The sequence below is a fragment of the Pleuronectes platessa genome, chromosome 23 (genome assembly GCF_947347685.1).
Source record: "Pleuronectes platessa chromosome 23, fPlePla1.1, whole genome shotgun sequence".
Lineage (NCBI taxonomy): Eukaryota > Metazoa > Chordata > Actinopteri > Pleuronectiformes > Pleuronectidae > Pleuronectes > Pleuronectes platessa.
In genome coordinates, this window is record NC_070648.1 from 1415324 (window position 1) to 1431764 (window position 16441).

The window sequence follows — 16441 nt, forward strand, 5'->3', positions numbered from 1 at the left end:
ATTTAATTCAAAAACTGCAAATCCAACATTTCTGGACGTTGCTGTTGAATCATTAAATGTGCAAAACGCTCGTGATGGTGAAGCTGCTGCTGCCGGCGTCAGGTTCAGAGCGGATGAGAATCTCCAGACAGTTCCAGAGCGACTTCCAGAGCGACTTCCAGCCAAAGCTCAACAATCATAAAACCTGGAACATTTACAGTTTTACTCTTTTTGGAAAAAGATGAGACAATAAAGCTGCCGATGAAAAATGCATCGGGCGGCGCTCGGAGAGGGAGCTGAGATGACTGTACAAGGCTTTGTGTCTTTCTCACTGTGTGTGTGCGTGTGTGTGTGTGTTTGTGTGTGTTTGTGTTTGCCTTCCAAGAGATGCTCTGAAAGACAAATAAAAACCACATTCGTCCACAGGCAGAGAGAGAGAGAGAGAGAGAGAGAGAGAGAGAGAGAGAGAGAGAGAGAGAGACGTGGCCTTATAAAGACATCGCAGCTGAAAAGCCGAGCAGACAAAGCTCTGGTTGTTGTTCCCATCACACTCCACTGCACTGGGAGGTTTTCTGTCTGCATCAGATTGTTAAAAAACACATTTCTAGATAGATCTGACATTCAGACAGGTTCCATTAACCCCTTCAGGACCTGGTGCATGCACCTTTAAGATGGTGCACCTTCTCCTTTAAGAGCTGGATGAGTCGTTTGTTTGTTTGTTGGTGCTTTGAGTTTGTTGATGCCGAAGCAGCTGGCAGCAGAATTTAATTGACGAGAACAACGATGAGCATAAGGATGAAGAGTCAGACTCAGTCGGCTGTTCACCATGTTAAGGGACGGGCGGTGATGTGCAGTGAGAGTCACTCAGTGTTTTATATTTCATGTCTCCATCTGCTTCAGAGGAACAGACATTAAGGTTGTTTTTTTGGAAACGTTGGCAGCTCTGTCGCCCTCAGGGTTTGGGGAATCGTTTTGAATCTGTGCTTTAGCTCCTAATGAAACAATAGAAAATATTAAAAGCCGAGACAGGAATGTTTGAACGAAGAGGATTGGTCATCAAGCTGGTGGTTTTAATCATAATGATAAAACAGCAGCAAGGAAATTAACAAAATGAACTGGTTTATCAATTTTCAGACTAATCAGCACATTGGCAACACACGTGTCACGTTAAGGTAAACGAGGTAAAAACCAAACTAACCCTGATCAGATGTAAACGAGGTAAACAAACAGAAGGAGCTTGGTTCTGACTCTCAGGTGTGAAGACGCCTCCACTTTCCACCGGCTGACTCCATCCTCTGCAGAACACGTGCTCTCATCAGGGGCTCGGTGTTTTATACTTAACGAGGGAGGTGAAGCCATCAGATTTTCCATCATATCAACAGGGGAGGTATGTTTGATAATACATGCTAATGACGGGTGTGGGGGGTGGGGTGGGAGGGAGGGGGGGGGGTGATAAACCCCTTGTTACCCACAGGAACAGGAACCATCTCCTCGTTCTCCTCCACCGCTCCCTCCCGGCTTGATTTGAATTTTTTAGAGACCTTGTCCTTTTGCATTATCACCAAAAAAAAAGAAAAGAGAAGAAAGAGTAGGAGGATGGTGAGTGGAACGCAATGTGTGTGTGTGTGTGTCTGTGTGTGTGTGTGTGTGTGTGTGTGTGTCTGTGTGTGTGTGGGCAGCCCCGGAGAGTTTTTACATCCTGACGCAGCCCTTCACTCTTCAACAGGAACATTATTGGAGATTAAACAAAAGCAAACTCTCTCTCCTCCTCATCCTCATCCACACACACACACACACACACACACACACACACACACACACACAGACACACACACACACTTCCTTTCTGACAGGTTCTTGATGCGCCCGCCTTCATCATTTAAAAAACAGCTTAAACCGAGTAGAGCCGACAGAGCGCCCCCTGGGGAGGAGGAGCCAACGAGAGCCGCGACTGAAGAGGAGGATAGAAAACGTCCAGTCATGTTAATTGCAAAGCTTGTTAGCATCTTCTTCTCCGTCATTAGCGTCCTATTAGCATGTCATTACAAAGACAGACTGTGTGATTATATATACATATATAATTTGTTTTAGTGCTTTGCTCAAGGGCACATAATTACCTTCAGTGAAGCATGTTTACTGTGTTTTCATTATTAGGCCGATTATTAATACACGTGACCTTCCTGAAATCTGTAAAGATCAAAGGGAAATCTGTTTAAATGAATAAAGAGGATTTTTTTAAAATCAAACACACACGTTTTGTTTGCTACTTTCTGCTTTAACAACAGAGCAGTTTGAGATGTGTTGTCAGCTGTCTGCTCCAAAGTCCACACGTGCCCATTACTTTTATTTTTGGCAATTAGAAACCTGTGAGGAGAGATTGTTGAGGCAGAGGAAGGTGCTAATTAAAATCTGATTGCCCACTTGAAGCACTAAACTTTATTGGCAGGAGGAAAACATGGTGGCTGTCGGGGAGAAGTCGGCTGACGTCACAGAAATGAAAAGGAACAAGTTGATTTATATTCAAGGTGAAGACGCAAAAAAAGATGCAAAAGACATTTAGGCAAAAGTCTGAGATGGAGAAAAACCGACTATCTAATAAAATGCCAACAAAATGAATATAAATGATTGTAGGAGATCTAAAGTCATAGTTTGACTTCCATCTTGTTTACTGTTTTAATATGATTATAAGGCAAATACAAGCTCAAGGAAAATTAAGATCTAAACATCAGCATCAGAGGGAATATTAGTTTCAGTCTGCTTCATCTGTTCTCAGTGGAACATCCAATAATAATGCTGAACAAAGTATTTAATATATTTTACTTTACTTGCGTTCCACTCATTTTTAATTATTTATTTGGAAGGGCATGTTTTCTGTAATCTGTAGGGAGATACATTCCCTGATAAGGCCTCGCTTCACAGATACTGATGCTACATAGAAAAGACCTGTGTCTGAATTCTGGCTCCACAAACAGATTAAAAAGATATTTGTCATCTCATATCTGTCTGGCGTTCCTCGAGTCACGGCCCGGTCATTATGACTCAGCGTGTCAGACGCTGCTCTATGGAGAAGACGGCACCATTTATAGAAAATGACTTTTCTCAAGTGCTGCAAACCACAATCAGGATGAGTGAGTGAAGAGGAGTCGAAAACAACGAGCAGCGACAGGAAGATGGAGGAAGTGAACCGGGAGGATAAATATAAACTCTCATCATCTGAATCAAAGAAGTTTTTTCCTTTAAGAAAGAGAAATTAAAGTTCTGTGTTCCCTGGCAACAGGAAAGTGAAGAAGATCAAGGTGTCACCTGCCGAGTGGGAGTCAACGGATCAGAGCAGATTATCCTTCACTGGTGGAAAAGAGTCAATCACGGGATGGAGTGGATTCTTTAACCTTCGCTGTAGCTCTCACATAAAGAGTGAGAGAGTAAAACCGTGTCGAGCGAGAGAGTAGTTTACCCCCCGAGTGCCTCTCGTGACCCCTCCCCTCGTTTTGCAGTTGCTGTTGGTTTAAAGTGGTGAAATGTTTCCGTGAAGAAGAAGGAGACGTTGAAGAGAAACCGTGCTCTGATAGAATGAAGTGAGAGTTCATGTCAGGGAGCTTTGATGTGAAAACAAGAGGAGGCATCATCTCATGTCTTCAATACAGCTGAGGCCACCTCGGTACTGTAACACACTACAAGGACATATATTGAATAGTAATGACATTATCAAATTATTCCGTATACACGTGCCGCCATTTTGTGTCATAAAGAAGCTGAACCAATCTCGAGCCGGTCTCAGCTGTCACTCCCGACGTTTAACCTCGTTTTTATGGCGTCAAATAACTAATTTAAAAATCCACACACACACACACACATCGGTTTAACATGATCTTCAACTTTTGAGCTTCATTTGCCATCGGCTAACTTGGAGGAAGCAGGGTTCACGAGCCATACTGCAGCCAGCCACCAGGGGGCGGTGGAGATTCTCTAAGGAATGAGAAGCAAACTTCTCCGCAGAAGGTCTTTGGGGAACACGTCTTTTTCACTGGACCAATCGAGGACGGTCCCTGACTTGTCCCTGAGCCAGGCGTTTCCTTTTGGTTGCCTGCTAGCTGGTGAGTGTCGAGCTGGGAGTTGAACCGACACCCCAGGTTCTCTTCAAAGACCTCTGTGTGATTGGCTGCGTTGGACTTCCAGTACTTTCTCACCGTTCACCCCGAGAAGCACCGACACAGAACAAGCCCTCCCTCCCCCCCCGACCCTCCACCTCAGGCCCGGTGTTCCCAGGTGATGAGCTGTGCCCGGTGCTTGCCAGGCAGAGCGTTTGGAGTTCTGCCCAAAGGCTTCAATTCTGGTCTCATCAGACGAGAACATCTCTTCTCCTGAGGCTCTCAGAATCCTCAGAACGACGGCTGTCACAGGCCTGTTGCTCAGAGCGGCTCCCACAGAGCCTCGAGACTCTATCACACACTTCTACAGAGCTTCAGGACTTAACAGATTTGAATTGTGGGAACATTATAAACACAGTTGCTCCATTCGTCACGTCTGGAATGTGTCTGAATGCTTCTGTACATGAGAGATTTCAATTTTAGATTATCTTTTCCATAATAAATATGTAAACTTGTCAATTCAAAATAACATCGACAAGGGAACGTGACCGATTTTTTTGTGAAACTTTATATGTGCATGATTAGATCGTATATCCTGTACTTAATGTATATTCATGTTTTTAGGTAGCTTATCTTTATCCATTAAAAACTAAATTCATGACACAACAATGTGTGCAAATGGTAAAAGGGACATTTTTCTGAAGTCGTGCATGATTGCAGCTGCAGATAAAAACCTGCTGACACTGACATACTCTGATTGGTTTTCCTTCAATGTAGCTCTACACCCCCCCCCCCCCCCATTTCGTAGGTTATATACTGTTCACATACGTTCACATTAAATAAAATCTCATAATAATACAACAGAAAAACACACAAATAGATAGAAACAGCAATTTTATCCATTCAAAATTACTCATACGACAACAATGTGCACGTTGTGGGTCTGACTCATGGCCTCAGTATTTCTCTGGCCGTCGACTTGTGTGAAATAAACAGGATTAAACCGGTGAGTATTCAACTCTATCGTCTCCGCAGGTAAACAAAGAAAATAAAAAACATGACAGACCAGAAAGTAAATCAGTAGCTGGAGGAGACGAGAAGCTGAAAGGACACAGAACAGAGGTAATCCGTTTGAAAGTTGTGTGTTTGTCCCCCGGGGGAAGTTCACTGACTCACACTTGTTCTTATCAGATGGAATCTCACTTCATTTCAGCTGATCCCTGCAGCCCAACATACCCAAACACACACAGCCCCCCCCCCCCCCCCCCCCCCTCAGCCCGACACTGGAAAAGTAATTACTTGCCCACAAAAACAAACTGATTCCTGCTTCAGGATCAGAGACACTAGCGAACTCCCTCCATGGTTGTGTGATGAGGGGATCTAACTTTTCGGCGCAGGAACGTGAACACAGACGAGGGAACTAACAGAGAGAGAGAGAGAGGTTCCCTGACCTTCATGCTGTGGAGGAGTGAGGAGAGAGGGAAGCTCCTCCAGACCTGAGGGCCGCAGAGACTAATTAACTCTGGAGACGTGACCTTTCTCTCCTCCTCCCTGAGAGGAAACATGTGTGTCACGGTGTGTTAGTGTGTTGAATCCATACGAGGACACAGTCATCGCAGCCTCGTGGACCCGAGCGTCATGTCTCAGCATCACGTGGGAGCTGGAGAGGGAACGAGGGAGAACCCGGGTTCTCCTGGGACTGGTTCCAGGGTCCTCTGGAACCCCTCACTTTCTTCGAGGGATGTTTTATGACAATAATACGTTTTTGTATCAAAGTTTTCAAGATTAAAGTTTTTAAATTAAATTCGGGGTAAGGTTTGTGGCTTCGGCAGATAAATAAAAATGAAAACGAAAAGGTTACTACAAAATTCCAGAAGATAAGTAAATAAAGAGCAAGAGCAAGATAAGAAGAATTTCAAATTGGCCAAATGCTTTACCGTTGTGGGAACTGTTGTGTTTCTCTATATTATTGTGTATTAAGGGCCTTGAGGGCGAGTAGCATCCAGCCTTGTGTCTACGAGCTGAAGCATCATGTCAACAACCAAAAACCTTGAGAACACTCCTCCAGCTCCCACTTGTCAGATATCAGCAGGCGGCGCTTTGCTAACAGCCAGAGGACAAACGCTAATTAATGAGAAGATGTCAAACTTGGTTGGAAGCCGCAACTTTCCAAGAATAAAAGAGCTGAAGAGCGAGACAGGCAAACAAAGAGGGAGGGGAGAGACGTGTGTGTGTCTGTGTGTGTGTCTGTGTCTGTGTGTGTGTGTGGCGATTCCTTTAAATAGACACTATCGGATGCAGTGGGAGGCCGAGAGGAGACAGAGGTGAAAGAGGCGGAGGAAGAGAGGGGAAATCAAGCATCCGCTGTTAAGGGGATAATTAGGAAATCCAATGGTGAGTGTGGATGAGGGGGGGGGGGGGGGGGGGGGGGGGGACATGAGAGTGTATTCAACATACTGTACGTCTGCCTGTGTGTGTCCCTTTGTGTGTGTCCGTGTCCTCATGTGGGAGTTTTCCTGCTAGAGGACAGATGGTGCCACAAAACCCTGAATGCCGGTGTCCTCCTCCGAGGAGCCGCTTGCACTCGGCTGACAGCTCGTGTGTGTTGGTTAAATCCCAGTTTACAAAATGGATATTACACAGAAACCACGTGTAGCCTAATTCAGCAGCCGAACGTGCGTCCTAATGAACTCACCCTTGCTGAAAGCTGATTTGTGCCTCATGTGGAACGAGCCCCTCTGGATGAGCTGCTCTGGGCTCTCGGTGCATTCGTGAGGCTTTTCAAACACAGATTCTCCAACTGGAACTGGAACAGAAACAAAGAGAACTTGGATTTAGACTTTCAGCAGGTGTCCAAAAGATGATGATAACACATAATACATCATTTATAGAAGTAGATTAGAGCAAAGTACAAATACAGGGGTCTGTTCTGAGAAGGTTTAGACGTTGAAGTATTGACTCTGGCTATCGGGAGGTCATTTGAGTTCTGGCTGGAACTGAAGACCTGTGCTCCCCTCTGGTTCCAGTAGTGTAGTTTGGAACTGGAACTCTACATCTCCAGCTCTCTCTCCCCCCCCCCAGAAGAAGAAGCCACTCACAGCGTCCCATTCTTCTCCAGCCTCCCCGGGCCGAGGTAATCCATCACCGTGAACATGAAGTGTCCATTTGCTTTCGTCAAAGTGATGGTTTTATTGTTTCTTCATTATGCTCCAGTTGAATGTTTTTCTCTTTTCATGGGAGCGCTGGTTATTTCACACTCCACTTACTGTGTCAATCAGAATCAGTCAGAAAGGAGGACGTGTGTGAGAATTAGTCATCGCCTCACAGGACGACAACACAACGCCTCACAAAGCTCATTTTCCTTCTTCTACACAGTTTGTGGGTCGGCCCTGCTGACAACATGACACCATGAAGTTTGAATTCATAACCAGGATGAATAATGAATCACTTCCAAAGGGATTTCCATGAGACCTGGTGGAAGGATGGGACTCATTCTCTGCATTTAGATTTTATTCAACATTGCTAACGCCCATAATGTTAACCCGAATTCCCAATTATGCATTCAACTAGATGATACATAATCAGGCTTATTTTGAGACTGATATTAATGAGTGTGAGCAATTTGCTGCGGCTCGATTGAATTGGAATTTACGAGAAATGTCAAGGTGCACGCGGTGAAGTGAAAGATATTCCTTCAGCCATCCACTCATGCTCATCGGCTTCGGATCATCGATCACGCTACAGCCTCCCTCACGGTTTCATGGGAATCAGTGCAGCCACTCCGGAGAGGTCCTGCTCACAGACAAACAAACAGGACAAATCTCCAGCCCGGATTAGAGCCAAGAATCTAACAAGCAAAGAAAATATATTTAAAGAAAGTCTGATCATCCATGTGTGTCCCCATATAACTGGAAAACTGTGTATTTCTATTGACGTCTGAAAAAAAACAGAGAAACATATTGATTCCCTCTCCTCGTTCTCCTCCTCCAATCTTCTCCTCTTCTTTCTTCCAGTTAATCGTCAGCGGCCTCGGGAAGCTGAATAACAGAGTCCAGCTGTGACGCCCCCCCCCCCCCCCCCCCCCGCGCTATTATCACAAGAAGGCTCCGTTAGAAACAGGAGCATGTAGGTCGAAGCCCGACCAGCGGAATAAAAGATATTGTTCTGTCTCCTGTGGGAAAGAACTTCACAAGGATTTTCCAAGGCGACTTTTTGACTTTTATTTCTCCCGGGAAATAATAACAACTGCGCTTAACATTCAAACAACCAGCCGGGGTAAAAAAGCTGAGAAGTTTACTCTTAATAAATACAAAGCAAAAGAAAGTGTAACTAATAGAGTTTGTTAATTCTCTAATTAGATCCCTGGTTGCCTCTACAGGGCAGTGTGGGAATGGAATGTGCCTTGAACCAATCAGAAGGCTCCGCTGAAACAATAATAAACAATAAACAATAAATCCTCAGAAAGCTCGGCTGCCTTGAGTGTTGTTGGAGTGAGACGTCAGTAGAGCAGCACTGTAGAGCTGCGGGGCCGCTCTCTCAATGATCTCACTTGATTAGATTCTGCTTTTGGAAGCGATGGAGATGTAATTAGTCTTGTGTTAAAACCAAACACTCTGTGTGGAGCCTCTGGAAGTTTATACTTTTGGGGGAAGGATGTTTAATTTATGATGTATTGCATCATTTAATTATGGAAATCTAAGTTCGGGCTGAGGTCACATTAGTTGCATAATAGATGAGCTGGAGGTGTGAGGACAGCAGATGGCTTTCAGGAACTTACAGGCCTCCTATCAGTGTTTCTTCATGTTTTAGAAAGCGTTACACAAAACGGCACTTCTACACACTTCAGTCCCAAGACTCTGTTTCTATTTCAGCTCAAGAAAATAACAGTAACTGAAGTTGAGAGGAGATTTAAAAAGTTGCTCGTGGGAAAGTGATCCATCACAATGAGTCTGTGAATTTGCTTTTTCCTCAAGGTTATCGCAGAGCGGTGATGCAGCTGGGACTGGATTGAAAAGTGGCTGGTGTGTGTGTGTGTGTGTGTGTACGTGTGTGTGTGTATGTATGTGTGTGTGCGTGCGTGTAGTTCTTGTACTTCACTGTTTTAATCTTCTCCTTCTAACACACTCTTGTAACTGAAGACTGACGGGCGTGTTCGATTTCTGCAGCATCTGTGCTTGTATCTCGTGTCCATGCAAATTAAGTTGCTGACTGTCCAACTTCAGGGACTGAAACCCCCCCCCCCCCCCCCCCCCCCCCCCCGACGCCTCGGGTAGTGAATGACAGTTCTGCAGAGGTTCAGCCTCTTCTCTACTTGTTCTTCTGTTCACTTCATTTTACAACATCTGTCCTCCTCTACAAGAGGAAGCAATTGGCCGATACCTCTGCCATATATCATAATAATATATCTCTTTTCTATTTAAACCTCTTCTTCAGCCCTTATCTCAGGTGCAGGAACAGCATTGTCAGTAATGGAGATGTTGGAGAACAGATATTAAACCGTCCGGGCGTCACGAGGGCATGTTTGTGTATAATTACATCTCTCAGTAACAACACCAGCAGCACCTCTGACTGCACGGACAATTAAATCAGCACCACTGCCGTCCTGTGAGGCAGCCACTGGGAAATGTTACAGCCTCTACTCCAGGTGCATCACAAGCACCCCCCCCCCCCCCCCCCTCACATATATATATATGGATTAACAACACAGTAAAACCGCTGTGCCGAGGGATGTGATGAGGCCATCTCTCTTTTTTATCTACATTAAAGAGAGAATCTGCAGGGGGGGGGGGGGGGGGGAGAATGAGACGAGTGGACACGGTGAAAGAAGAGGAGTGGAAACCTAATTAGAGGACGGAGAGACACACAGAAGAAAGACAAAGAAGGAGAGGAAGAGAGTGAGGGAGGATAGATCGTGGCCAAGAAGGAGACGGACGAGGGGCTGGATCCCAGACGGGACCTGAAGCATTCCTCACACAGTAAATACATTTCCACTGATTGTATGCTCGGATCAATGGGATCGTTTTCCCACCAGTCTACAGTTTCACCATATACCACACACACACAGACACACACAGACACACACAGACACACACAGACACACACAAACACACACACAATTACAGTAATGCAAACACTTGAGTCCACTCAAGTAGCTTTCTGCAGATTGCACGCTCGCTCTTCAGGGAATCGCTTCTCCTACTTTGAATCATCAATGCACAATCAATACTGGTTCTATACTCAACGGCAAAGCATGACACACACACACACACACACACACATGCACACACATGCACACACAAATGCACACACACGGAAGAGGGAATATCCCTTCGCTTGCAATCAATACTGACCTCCCAGTTAACCTCTGTGTTCAGCTCTCAGGATTTCCTCCCAGAGAAGTTCACAGCAGCAAAATGAATGGTTAACCCGACGGTTCGATGCCGGACATGTGTGGACACGTGCAGACTCTCACCAGGATGCTCTGTCCTCACTCAAAACCTCTCTGGGACAAGCTGCTGCTGTGACCTCATCCCGTTTAAAATCACCAAACTAATCAATTCAACCAGAACCCGTTACGTGATTATTCAAAACTACATTCAGGAATCGTCGACTAAGCAAAACCCACTGTGGTTTTACAATCACATAAATATGATGCACACAACGTGTTCTATATAAAGGGCGTCATTAGGGACCAGCCTCAGACCCGCTGCTAACAACCTGTCACTTCCTGTGCCAGGACGAGCAATTACCGTCCTGCAGTTTCCAAAGTCGAGGCGACTTCATTATTCTTGTCGTTTCTGGGCTGATTTGAAAAAACCTTAAAACCTTTATTGATCATGCATCCTGCCAACTCCCTGAATGGAGTCAGTGCAGGGAGGACGTGAGGGATCAGGGACGCCGACAGCTCGGGGGGGGCGAGAGCATCCGTCACCCACTAAGCTTCATTCACCAGCTCCCATCGAGACGGACACTTCATGTCAGACCATTATTCTCCCCGTCTCCTCTTCTTGTGTCAGAGCGTCCTCGTTCTTCCTCCTCCTCTTTCTCTTCTCTCTCCTCCTCCTGCTCACTCTCTCTATCTCCCTCTGCCTTCCTCCAGGTCCATTATTCCTCCATTAAAAGCCAGGATGACCCAAGTCATCGTGTTCAATGACTTGCTCCTAATGAGAAAACAGACCCCATTAGTGGTGAGAGGCCTCGTGTGCGTTATGGAAACTGAATCTGTCTACACACTTACGCACATTGTGGGGACTTGTCTTCCCTATGAGGACAAGAAGTGAGTTTGATGATGCACATCTTTAAATGCTCTTTAGGGTTACAGAGGGTTATATGGTTAAAGTTCGAGGAAGTCTCCAGGAAATGAGAGTGAGTCAGCGTCCTGTCATCTGAGTTCCTGGAGACGTGGCAGTGTGAGTCTGTGTGAGTCGGTGTGAGTCGGTGTGAGTCTGTGTGAGTCGGTGTGGGTCGTGTGAGTCTGTGTGAGTCGGTGTGGGTCGTGTGAGTCTGTGTGAGTCGGTGTGGGTCGTGTGAGTCTGTGTGAGTCGGTGTGAGTCTGTGTGAGTCGGTGTGAGTCGGTGTGAGTCTCTGTGAGCCGGTGTGTGTTTCTGCGAGTCGGTGTGAGTCGGTGTGAGTCGGTGTGTGTCTCTGTGAGTCGGTGTGAGTCTGTGTGAGTCTCTGTGAGTCTGTGTGAGTCTCTGTGAGCCGGTGTGTGTTTCTGTGAGTCTGTGTGAGTCTGTGTGAGTCGGTGTGAGTCTCTGTGAGCCGGTGTGAGTCTCTGTGAGTCTCTGTGAGTCGGTGTGAGTCGGTGTGAGTCTCTGTGAACCGGTGTGTGTCTCTGTGAGTCGGTGTGAGTCTGTGTGAGTCTCTGTGAGTCTGTGTGAGTCTCTGTGAGCCGGTGTGTGTTTCTGTGAGTCTGTGTGAGTCGGTGTGAGTCTCTGTGAGCCGGTGTGAGTCGGTGTGAGTCTCTGTGAGTCGGTGTGAATCTCTGTGAGTCTCTGTGAGCCTGTGTGAGTCGGTGTGAGTCTGTGTGAGTCGGTGTGAGTCTCTGTGAGTCTCTGTGAGCCTGTGTGAGTCTGTGTGAGTCTCTGTGAGCCGGTGTGTGTTTCTGCGAGTCGGTGTGAGTCTGTGTGAGCCGGTGTGAGTCTCTGTGAGTCGGTGTGAGTCTGTGTGAGCCGGTGTGAGTCTCTGTGAGTCGGTGTGAGTCTCTGTGAGCCGGTGTGTGTTTCTGCGAGTCAAGCTGCCGGCCCTCGACTGGAGCAGATAATATTCTCCTTCCTGCTACAGCCTTTTGACCGGCGCCTGTGTGTGTTGGAGCGTGTGAGAGTGTGTGCCAAGCTGTTACAGCCTTGACCAGGACTGATAATATTCTCCCTGAACCTTGTTCCAGCCTTTTGTGTGTGTGTGTGTGTGTGAATGAAAGTGCATTCACAAACACGCATAAATATGAAGTCGGAAGCGCTTGAATGAGTCAGTTGAAGACGGGAGAGGAGGCATCCAAGCATACAACACGTGGGTGTGTGTCTGTGTGTGTGTGTGTCTGTGTGTGTGTGTGAGAGAGAGAGATAGAAAAGGAAGAAGGGAGCAGCCGGCAGAGAGAAAGACTGAAAAAGGCTTGAGAGACTCGTCATATTTCGATATAGACGTATTGAAATTCATGTGTTGACCAAGGAGCTCAAACACAGAATCATGCACCAAAAATAAGTTTAGTCTTGTTTTTGAAAGAAAGAAATAAAAAGAGAAGAGAACCTGCAGAGGAGGTGAAGAAGAACCCAGAGGGGACAATGAGCCAGGAGTACACTGAACGTTTTCACCGAAGCCTTTTCACCATGACCTGTGTTTCAATACTGAATTCAATATCTAGTTTAATGAATGATTTAATTATTACTCCCATAATGAGCTTAATAAGTTTCAGGAAATGTGTCTCTGCATGCACAAGAGACGTTTCAGATAAAAGTGATGTGTTATGATCTCAGAATTGGACGGTGAGGACGAGCAGGACAGCACAACTTAATGTTTTGGTAAAATTAAATCAAGAAATGCAACTAAAGCAAAGCTGCTCAAGAAACTTCCCATGATCCTCAGGGTTTATTGTCGTCATGTCCCATTTCCTGCACTGGCTCTGAATCTTTGGATTGGACACAACCCGTGAAGCCCTTCCTTCATGGACACGATCCCAGAGGATACTGGAGGATACTGGAGGATACTGGAGGATACTGGAGGATACTGGGCAGCTGGAGAACAAGCTGGAGAACAAGCCGGACACGTTTCTTAGAGAAGAACAACAGGTGATGCTCATCGAGCCAACTCACAAGTCCAATCCAGAATAAACTAGAATGATAGAGTGCAGATTCACTCATCTCAGTTTCAATCAAGAGGCATCAAACTGCAGACCCATGAATTAGACTCTGGAAACATCTGTGAAAACATCAAGAACCTTGTTTATCTTATAATGTTAGAGAAGGTGGAACAAATCCTGGATACTGTGACTGGAGCATCAGGGGACTATGGGGGACCAGGCCAAATGGTCACATGATACCAGTCCACATCATCTGGATCTTCAAATGATTCCTAAGTCTGGAAATTATGAACAAAGGTCATATTGTGGAACTATCCATCATTTTCTCAAGTCTTGACCTTTATTGATGTTGTTTATGCTTTGATAGAGTTTTATTAACGAGTTTGAGCCAAGAAATGAAAACACCTTGTTCTCCTCTCCTCTCCTGCACCTCTGTCCTTCATCTTTCAAACTCCTATTAAACCTGACACCTGTAAATCTGCCTCCTCCTCCTCCTCCTCCTCCTCCTCCTCCTCCTCCTCCTCCTCCTCTTCCTCCTCCCCTCACTCTTGGTTTCTGGCCCATCAATCTCTTGCAGTCCCTAAATATTCCTCGGACCCCGTCTCCATCTTCCAAGTCCTTCCTCCTAAATAATACCCCTGTCATTTCTCCACCGCATCTCGTGTCCCTTCCTGTTTATCGTCCCATCCCCCCCCCCCCCCCCCCGCCCCAGTGTCACCTTCTCCATTTCCCCGAGCGAGCGTCCAAACAGCTGAGCTCTGAGCTGCAGCGGCGTCCAGGAATCACAACAACATGAGAAACCCAGTGCTCATTTCAAGGAATGCATGAAATGTGTGTTTTTCCCGGGTGGACTTTGTCCCTCGCTCACGTTATCATCAAAGCACAGGCCCGGCAATAATCTCATATCACAGCGTTTCATTTCAGAGAGCGGTCGGCAGTCATTCCTTCCCTGATGCTTTGTTCCCCCCCCCCCCCCCCCATGGAGGGGTGTGAAGCTGCACGTCCAACCAGATATCAGCTCACAGGGTTTGAATTTGTCTAAGTCCTCCTCACCCACAAGTAATCGTGTTCCGGCTTTAAAGGACTTTCTGTGAGTGACTCTGTCGATTTCTTTGATCATATAGGAAACTAAATGACTTGCATCAAAGATTAATCAAGTAGTTTTTAGTTTTCATACAAACAATAAAACACAATGGGCTTTCCAGAATTGAAGCAACAGAAATAATAAGAGAAATACCCAACACCTCATTTACACAAAGTCCAATCAATGATAACTGTGACTGGGGAAATGCTACCGTGTCATTTCCTACATTTGCGATTGGGAAATATGCAAAAATCGAATTAATTGGAATCAATAGAGAATGTAGAGTAAGAGCCAGACTGAAAATGAAGCTCTTGAAACTTCATCTCAAAACCTCTCAATCCTCTGAGTTGCTCTTCAGAATTCACCTCTGGGCACCTTCTATATATATATTATATATTTATATTTATATGTCCGTGTAGAAATGGACAAGTTTCAGGCTGTCAGTGAGTTTCCATTCTCTGAAACCAAAAACTGAAATTGCTGAAATAGCCGTGTCCAGGATGTCGGAGGAACCTTCAGAGCAGCTGAACATCATCTGAGCTTCACCTCCAACGACCCGACTGAAAAGCTGACGGAGAATTATGGGATGCTGAAGTTCAAGAGGACGGGAAGGAGCTCATCAGGGGAGATGTCTTGATTTCTTGTGAAGCCGCCGGTGACACGCGTCCGGGAATCGGGATTAAAGATTCATCAACCACCTTGAGGAGTTGACCCAAGAAAGTTTAACACAAAGTCTGAAGCTCAGTGACGACACAATGGCTCCGAAAACGTGAAGCCAAAGCCTCTTGATCTCCCCCTGGTGGTTGATTCTGGCATACACACTAAATAAAGATTGTTGTTAGAGCCGCGGTGACGAGGGCCCGTCGATACATGTGCTCGACCAATCATGAGTCAGTCTCAGCTGTCAATTATGACGTGTCAAAGCCCACCCACTCCATGTTAGAGGATGGGACATGGACACCAATAATGGCTTCATTTCTGGATAGTGGGAGGAAGTGGAGACTCAGTCTATGATTCACTAGAAGAATGTGGACTTTCAAATACGGCGTCAACTGAACATGTGTTTTCATTGTGCCGAGTACAAACTCCACACACACACACACACACAGCAGACACACACTGGGTTAAGCTCATGTTAATCACAATCAAAGTGCAGTGACAGGAGGGGGGGAGATGCTGAGCTTGACGCAACGAGAGCTGAAGAGAGACGAGAAGATGAAGATCACAGAAAAGTGCATGATTAAAGTCACAAGAGTGAGTCCTTTCATGTGTGTGGCAGGACATGTGTGTGTGTGTGGCAGGACACACACGTGTGTTCTTTTGAATTCAAGTGTGTGATCTCCATTAATCTCCTGCTTCTAGGGGAGACCCCCAAACACCGTCTGTCTCAGACTGATTCAGTATGAGCAGCCAAAGAGAGACGGGAAACAGGTGATGAGAGAGGAAGAGGAGGAAGGAAAGAAGAAGGGATGATGAGATGCAGAAGGAGAATTCATTCACGTCTCAACAGATGTATCCACTCCCCCCCCACCCGATGGAAGATGTCCCCGGCATTCCCCAAAATGACTTTATCCCATCACGTCTGCAGCCATTTTGTAAAGGCAGGTGCTGCAGACTTTGCTTTCTGTTTTGAATCTCTTTCTCTTTCCTCCTCCCTCTTCCCCAAATGGTGGATTTCACAGTGGGAGAAAAAACAGAAAAGGACGGAGCCACTGCAGAGGTGAGGGGAGAGGGGCGTAGGAGGGAGACGGGAGGAGGAGGAGGAGGAGGAGGAGGAGGAGGAGGAGAGGATGAGGTGAGGAGTGAGAAGAGAAAATGGAGGCTGGAGGAGGAGGAGGAGGAGAGAGAAGGTGCTCTCCATCCTGTTTGTTTTTCATTAAGGGTTTTCAAATCTAATGAGAGGCTCAGATGGAGACAAGAGGGAGACAGGGGGGGGGGGGGGGGGGGGGATGGAGCCCACACACGCACAGATTACAGCAAATATGCAGGAAGTGG

At 46.2% G+C, this 16441-nt stretch overlaps 1 long non-coding RNA gene across 1 annotated transcript in view; it reads right to left on the reverse strand.

The window, feature by feature from the left end:
- Positions 1–16441, reverse strand: part of LOC128430064 (uncharacterized) — a 69511-nt gene that overhangs the window by 18356 nt on the left and 34714 nt on the right. The window contains exon 3 of the long non-coding RNA XR_008333944.1: positions 6763–6873. This is a non-coding gene — a long non-coding RNA (uncharacterized LOC128430064). The remainder of the gene's footprint in view (positions 1–6762; positions 6874–16441) is intronic.